Source organism: Coenobita brevimanus, chromosome 96 (assembly GCF_032717465.1).
Source record: "Coenobita brevimanus isolate Jiangsu-jjx chromosome 96, ASM3271746v2, whole genome shotgun sequence".
Classification (NCBI taxonomy): domain Eukaryota; kingdom Metazoa; phylum Arthropoda; class Malacostraca; order Decapoda; family Coenobitidae; genus Coenobita; species Coenobita brevimanus.
In genome coordinates this window covers 19461735-19470736 of record NC_137049.1, presented here as the reverse complement: position 1 = coordinate 19470736, position 9002 = coordinate 19461735, and positions in this window count along the sequence as shown.

Here is a 9002-nt window from a genome sequence, read left to right as displayed (position 1 = left end):
TTATCTTTTATTTAATTTGGGCCATTGGTCAAGTGAGAACCCTAGTACAACTTCTTTGGTGGTTTTGTTGGTTTTAATGGCCATAATGCATTGATTTGACTCTGATAAAGTGCATTCAGACTGGAGAGTCAGTTTAACTAGTAACCAAGGAGACTCATTCCTGTCTTATAACTAAGTTTGACTAAGTTTCAAGGGACTGGTCCAGTTCTGTCAGATAAAAGTGAAGTAACTTATTGTGAAGAGGTACATAGTGAGGCTGGGGGAGGAGGCAACATCCTAAGTCTGTGTAAAGGTCATGTTGGGATGTGGTGGTTGTTTACGATGCTTAAATGTTCGTGTTTTTCGTGATTGAGAGTCCTTTGGTTGTCCTGTGTCTGTATGTTTAGCCACAAGGGATCTTTGGCATTGAGAACACCAGCTGGTATTGCATTGGTGTTGGTGTGGAGTGGTAAAGTCATGGAGCTGATAATTATCAAGTGCTTATATACAGAAGAATGTGAGATATTCAGGATTCCAGAGGCATAAATGGTCAGTGCATGAGCATCTGGGCCTTTTCACTGGACATGGCCTGGTTATATCAGTGCCATCACATGAAGATGTCTTCCCAGCACCACATTTGTATAGCAATTGGGTGCGGAAGGTGAGAATGTGAACGTAGAGGGTAGGGTTGAGAGAGACAGACTGAAAAAGATCTGGGAGGAGGTCATAGTATGTGACCTCAGGGATAAGGAACTGAATAGGGAGGCTGTCAGAGACTGAGCAGCCTCTAGGTATCCAAGGCCAACGCAAGCATGTTGGTGCCTTTATAAATGATATGATACAAATGTAAAAAAAATACCGAAGCGTTTCTACTGGCCCGTCATATTTTATGAATTTCAAGTATTGCAGCACCTCAGTATATATATGCATAGGATTTAAATATATTTAAATACATCATATGAGATCTAAAGGCACATTTTCCAGACTATTACAAACTGACTATGTGTAAATTGGGAGTTTCGTTTGTGTATAATGCCAGCAAAAAGTAATTCCTCGTTTAATAACTGATATATATTCCTGTAAATTGCTGATAGGTGAACACTGCTTGAAGTTTGGGTTAGGTCCCAGCAAGAGGAATTTTTCAAGATAGCAAGTAACAAGACATCTATTAATGCAAAATTTAAATTACTGATATTTGTAGATGAATTAACCTTGATCTTTCACAGCATACATTTGATATTAGTTATGAAGTTAGTGAAAAGTGTTTGTAATTTGGCTGACAGATTCAGAGAGAAACTGTGCTTAGTGAAAGTATCTTAAATGAGGAATTACTGATACGGGTTTCACAGTCAGTTTTCATTGTTATTATTATTATTATTATTATTATTATTATTATTTTACTTAAACAAGCAGTTTCTGAAGCATGAGCTAATGATATCTCTTGTCGGCATTATATGACAAATGAAGATTTGAGTGTTCTTTCCGTGTGTTTTGGTACTTCCTATAGTTATGTATTATATCAGGCACCTTCCCATTTTCCACTCCCTCTTCTTCTCCTCCTCGTCCTCCTCTTCTCCTCGTCCTCCTCCTCTTCTCTTTCTTCACCTTTCTCTTGATTTTTTCTTCCTCTTCCTCCTTCACACCATACCACACAGCCAACCATCCTACCACCACCACCCTGCAACCAACCCTACCACCACAACCCTCATCACCACCCTGCAACCAACCCTACCACTACAACCCTTATCATCACCCTGCAACCAACCCTACCACTACAACCCTCATCACCACCCTGCAACCAACCCTGCAACCAACCCTACCACCACAACCCTCATCACCACCCTGCAACCAACTCTACCACTACCACCTTGCAACCAACCCTACCACCACCACTGCCCTGCAAGCCATTCTACCATTACCACCACCCTGCAACCCATCCTACCACTACTACCACCCTGCAACCCAGCCTACCACCACCACCACCACCCTGCAACCCATCCTACCACTACCACCACCCTGCAACCTAGCCTACCACCACGACCACCCTGCAACCCAGCCTACCACCACCACCACTGCCCTGCAACCTTCCCACCAGACATGGGGTAATAGTAATATGTAATAGTAATAGACTATTACAAGGTTTTCAGAGTAATAGTAATTGATTAAAAATCATGGCTGTAATAGTAGTAATAGAAGGCAGAGTTATAGACAATAGTATATTCTATCTGTCTATTTATTGCCAGACGCCATAATCCTGTAAAGGGTGGCCATTTGACTTTGAGTTATTTGTTTTACAGGCAGGGGCACTAACCCTCCACCAACCCACTTGTTGACACGTAGGGAGCACGTATGGTTTGGTTATATGGTTACCACCCAGCGTTGTAAATGGTTTCTTGGCTTACAGGAAACCATTTGACTTGTCACTCAATGTAAAGCCACCTGTAAAGGAAAGAAAAGCAACAAGATGTGACCGGAAAGATTTCCTAGTACAGACACATTTAGTCTTCATTTGTAAACAGAATATATTATATATGCAATGTCAGCCTATTGATAATGCGTTAAGACAGTGCTATCTGGCAACTGCATCTTCCACAAGAAATGATCGAGACATACTTGTGCATTATGTGGGACAGCCTCCCAACAATAATGAAAATGATAAGCATTTTCAGTTTAAATAACTACCGTTATTGCAAATAATATATTAATAGTAATAGATGACCAAGTATTAGTACAGTAATAGTAATATAACAGATAACCACTAAAGTAATAGTAATAGTAATATAATAGAGAACAATTGAAAGTAATAGTAGCCTAATAGAAAGGCAGTAATAGACCCCATGTCTGCCACCCACTATGGGCCATAATGATTTGAAAAGTGGGATTTATTCAAGTATTTGATTTCATGTAAATGCAGAGGTTTCACAGCAGATAGTCTTTAAAATGTTTGTAGTATTCGAAAGTAATCAGTTATCAACAATGAGTCAGCTCCCATATCCACAAATTACGCATAAAATTTTACTGCCATAGCCTGCTCAGCTATGTTGTTAAGAACAGAATATGCAACACTTACTTTCTCGATAATCTCTGCCTTATTTCAGAGCACGATACGCAAATCCGTAGCGTCACAAGACAGACAAGATCATGATAATATGCTTGGAATAAACATTGAACTATCTATCTATCTATCTATCTATAGCCTGACGCCCTAATCCCGCAAAGGGTGGCCGCAGACAAAACGCCTCCAAGTCACTTTGTCACCCACCATTTGACTCCCCTCCCCCCAACTCACCCCCCCCTCCCTCATGTACCTCAACTCCATCCCTCCACCTCATCCTCGGTCTACCCCTCCCTCTCCCTCCCTCCACCTCACCTACATACACCCTCTTAGTCAGTCTTTCATTCTCCATCCTCTCCACATGTCCAAACCACCTCAGTGTATTTCTCCTAATCTTTTCAACCACATCCACATCTACCCCACAACATTCCTTCACTTCTTCATTGGTCAACCTGTCCCTCCACGTCACTCCACATGCTCCTCTCAAGTAACTCATTTCCACTGCTCTCACTCTTGACTTGTTCCCTTCTTGCAAGGTCCACGCCTCGCTTCCATACGTCAGGGTAGGGATCACAATACCATCATGCAGTGACTTCTTAACTTCCATACTCACCTCCCTATTTCTCATCACTGCTTTCAGTGTACCAACAACCTTCCTTCCCTGCTGTACCCTTTCATTTACTTCATCCCCCAAAGTTCCATCCTTACTCATCACACTACCCAAGTACTTGAATGCACTCACATTCTCCATATCCTCACCATCCAACCTCACTGCACACTCTGTGACTTCATTCCTCTCAAACACCATAACTTTACTTTTGTTTACATTAACTTTCAGCTTCCTCCTCCTACACACTGTCCCAAATTCATTCACCAAACCTTGCAACTCCCATTCATCTTCACTCAACAATACTGTATCATCAGCAAACAGCAACACCGGAAGCTTCCAAATCTCACCCTCATTCATTAGGGCCACCTCCACATCCACTGCCCTACCTTGAACCTCCTTTACAACCCCATCCATATATATATTAAACAGCCATGGAGACATTACACACCCCTGTTTCAGTCCCACATTGAGATCAAAGAACTCACTCAGCTCACCATCCACTTGCACCGTAGCCCTAGCTCCCTCATACATACTCTTCACAGCACTCAACAATTTCCCCTCCACTCCATATATTCTTAATACCTTCCACATACCTTGCCTATCTATTCTGTCATAAGCTTTCTCCAAGTCCATGAAGGCAGCATACACTTTCCTTCCCTTCTCTAGATACTTCTCCACTAAACATCTTAGAACAAATATCTGATCTACACACCCTTTTCCCTTCCTAAATCCCCCTTGTTCTTCTCCAACTAGCTCCTCTGTCATATGCCTAACCCTATCAATGAGTATTCTACCATATATTTTACCAGTCACACTAAGAAGGCAAATACCCCTATGGTTACCACATACTTCTCTCTCCCCTTTTCCTTTGTACAGAGGAACAATTATACCTGATTTCCAGTCCTCTGGAACCCTTCCCTCTTCCCAAGCCAATCTACACAACTTCCATATCCACTCCACAACAATCTCACCCCCATACCTAAGCATTTCACCACACACTCCATCAATTCCTGGGGCCTTTCCCAGCTTAATCTTCTTCATCACTTCCACTACTTCCGCCCTACTGATCTCTTCCTCCCTCCTCTCATCTCTTCTTCTCCCAGCCATTCCCCAACCACTTATACTCACACTGCTCTCACTCTCTACATTCAACAAATCCTCAAAGTGCTCCTTCCATCTCCTCACTTTCTCTCTCTTCTCCACCAACAATCTATTATTCCTATCTTTCACTCCCCTACTATTTCCCCTTTCACACTGCCTTACTTTCTTTACCTCCTTCCAAAACAATTTCTTACTCTCCCTCCATTTCACACTCCGATTCCTCCCAAACTCTTCATCCACTTTCTTCTTACTCTCCTTCACCAGTCTCTTAACCTCCCTTCTCCTGCTCACATATACCTCTCTCTTCTCTCTCTCATCTTCTCCCCTACCTCTACTCGCCAACCATTCACCATATGCCTTCTTCTTTTGTTCCACAGCTCGTTTCACCTCATCATTCCACCATGCTGTCCCTTGCACACCCTTGCATCTCCTCCTCACTCCACAAACCGCCTCACACGCTGCGCTTATCTCTTCCGTGAATATCTTACATACGTCTTCCACCCCTTCCATCTGCTCTAGCTCATACCTTCCCAATCTTTCTTCCACTATGCTCTTATACTCTGTCCTTTTCTCACTATCTTGCAATTTCTCCACTCTTCTCACAGGAGCTGCTTCCTCCTGTCTTCCCCTTCGCCTCCTCAACCACTTTCTTTGCAGCTCTGCCTTGGCCATCACTAAGTGATGGTCCGAGACTCCATTCCCCCACCCTCTCCACACTCTTGCATCCAACACTTGTCTTCTCATTCGCTCATCCACACACACGTAGTCTATCATTGCCTTTCGTTCAACAAGTTCACCATCCATCCTCCTCATTACTCTCCATGTATACCGGTGGATCATCTTATGACGAAAGTAGGTGTTGGCTATTGCCAACCCCTTACCAGCACAGATGTCCACCAAAGCACTACCATTCCCATCTACTTCAACAATTTTGCCAAATCTGGCAATGATGTACAGAGTGATTAGTTACAAGATGTTGGAAGCTACACAGGTAGCATGAAACCATGAAATTATAAAGAAATTTAAGAAAGCTGCAGCTCCCTATACATTGATTTGTCTCATAGTTTAGGCTACTGCTTCAATTACCTGTTACAACTTGCTGCTGCTTCTGGTGGTGCGCATACTTGTGCTCATTAGAATAAATGGGCTTTAATTGGATCGGTGTTCTGTACATCACGATGTATATCAACCAACCAAAATTGACACTGTTGCAATGAATGGTTGCAAAACAACAATGAAATGCAAATTTTTGTTGAATTCCTATTTTAATCATACTGGCAACATATCAGTATGTGAATATATAGTGCAATTATCACACAGAAACCTAATGCTCTTCGTCACAGCCCTTGTCCTTCAGACGCACGGAACATATTTCCTAAACAACCCATGTTCGCTAATAATAACAAATAGTGTATAGTGAAACTTGTAAAAATTACTATCATATGGGAAATTCATTGTCATATGCTTATTCTGCTCTGAAGAAAAAACCTAGAATTGGACCTTTAATGCTTATACATGGAAAGCCAGAATAATTTCACTTTTCAGATCATTCTGGCCCATAATGCCACCCTACCACCACTGCCCTGCAACCCCACCCTACCACTACCACCATGCCAGTCTTGCCTTCCTGTGTCCATCCCTGCTTTGTTGTGCTGTTCTTACCTTGCTGTGTCCTGCCCTGCAATCTCTGCCATGTTATGTTATTACTGCCTTGTGTCCTGTCCTATTCTTGACCTGCTATGCTGTCCTTCCTCTGCTGTCTTCTTCCCTCTCTTGCTTTACCCAGTCTGTAAATTGTATAGGTTTATATATTTGTTCATTTCTGTTTCTTAGGTTCTTTAATTATAAAACTACAAGCAGAATTGTATCTTGCCCAGTTGCTTATAGGTGCAAAATTTGTGTAAGTTCAAAAATTTTTCTATGTCCATCAGCTTTTGCATATACAGTACGAAGTGATCTCTCCTTCGTACTATTCATGTCTGTTGTATTTTTCTGATATTTTTCAAAGTCCACATTTATATATATATATATATATGTAAGTGATGTACAAAGAAGGTATAGAATAAAGACATTATAGTATAAGACATTGGTTTTATTTCCACAAGATGTACACAAGAGTGGTGGATGTAAAAAAATAACACAAGAGTGGTGGATGTAAAAAAATAACCTATCTCGATAAATGGGCCAAAGAAATAAGGACTGGTAACCCTAGGTGTGAGGGTTGCCAGTCCATATTTTCATGGCCCATTTATCGAGATAGGTTCGGCGCCCTTCCCCAAGATACTTCCAGGAGCGTGCCCTGCTCATCACTTTGTATATACCATGTCTCGTATTGCTCTGCCCAGCTAAAGCCGAACAGAGCTATACAAAGAAACATGCCAATCAACAAAGGATGAGAAGGGCTTTGTTAACATGCACTGATTGCTAAACACACTGTGCACTATGTGTTTGCATTAATGCATGTTAAAGATGTACACAAAAATCTCATGTCAAAATTGGCAAAGCGAAGGTCTGAGTAGGGACAATTAACCTCTTCAGTACAAGGACGTTTTATGCTTGATGATACCACACCATTTTACTCAGCTTAAGGAGGTGACACACTGAAGGGGTAGGGCAGGTATGGGAGGGTATAGCAAGGATGCAGGGATGGTACGAGAATTCCTTCCTAAGCTGAATAAAATTGAGTGATGTTGCAACAATAAACTGGGAAGACACAGTACTGAAGGGTTCAATGGTCCTAACATGCACTGGTTGTGATGCATGTTAAATATCCATCAACATAATCACATTGCACTGAACCAAACAATTCTATACTCTTCACTGTAACTTGGCCCAATTTTTCATTCTTTTCCAGCTGTCACAACTTGGGGCATAGAAAGACAATGCTATGACGCAAAATCCTTTTAACAGTGTTTGTGACTAGCATCATGTTTTAAGACTACTACAACTTGTCATACTGCCTGGAAAAACTAAAATTTTATGCCAAATTATAGTTTAGAGTATGATCTCACCAAACAATTACAAATTTCAAAATATATAGCTCATAGCAATATTACTATAACAACGTGAGGGTGTGGACAAGCTATCTCTACCTATAGCTAGCTTAATTAATCCTGTATGGGAACAAATTGCCTCCCTGTCCCCTGCCATTACATCTCCCTCTCTCATCCTCAGCCACCCTCTGCCTCACCCCCTACCTCACTCGCATACGCGCACTCTCCTAATCAGTTTGTCACTCTCTATCCCCTCCAACTTACACCCTTCTCTCATGTACCTCTCCACTCCATCCATCCATCTCACTCACACTCTCCTAGTTAAGCTCCTACTCTCCATTCCCCCAACTCCATCCCTGTCTTCCCCTGCCTCTTCCCTCACCTCCACCTCACTCACATACACTCCTAGCTAGTCTCTCTCCATCCCCCACCTTACACCATCCTCTCCTATACCTCTACTACATCCGTCCATCTAATACTCAATCTTCCCCTCGTTAATTCTCTCACTCTGCATCTCCACTCCATCTCTCCATATCATCCTCAGTCTTCCAGTTCTAATTTTGGGAGTGAAAGACAACAAAATGACCTATTATTGCCTAGACTAAGATGTGAAATGCAGCCATAACATATCTACCAATAAACTATCTTCCATTAAAAAGCATTTTCACTCTTGTCAGTGTATATGGCCACAAGTTACCGTATATAAGTTATGAAGCAAAATTTCTCACCTTTAAGAAAAAAAAAAAAAAAAAAATCTTGGGAAAAAGTACCCCATACTAATTTCTTCATCTTAGAATAAACAGAGACATGCATCATAAATGAGATGGGCTGAAGTTGAAATTTAATGCTCATGGTCTGGTACAAGTTGGCTACTAATAAAGCATATATAAACTCAGTATGCTGTTCCTGGCCTACCCAGCCATTTCATATCTATGCAAGTGGTCTCTCATTAGGTCCAACATGACTGGTGAACACTATAGCAGCTAATTTTTAGGTAAGGTTGTTCCCAGAACAGTTCTAATTAAAAATACAAATAAAGGAATAAGGAACCAAATGCTAGTATGCCTGAAAGATTTTTCCCTCTAACAAAAAGCTACGAGCCAAATTAAAGGTCTTAATTTCGAGATGCCTGGACACAAGGCATTTAAATGACTGGAGGGTCATAGGCAGCAGTAAATGAAAAGGAAGCCAGTTCCAGAGTTGACTGTTACATACATAAAGGACTGGGGGTAACTTAACTCTCGCATTAGAGAGCTCGACAGAA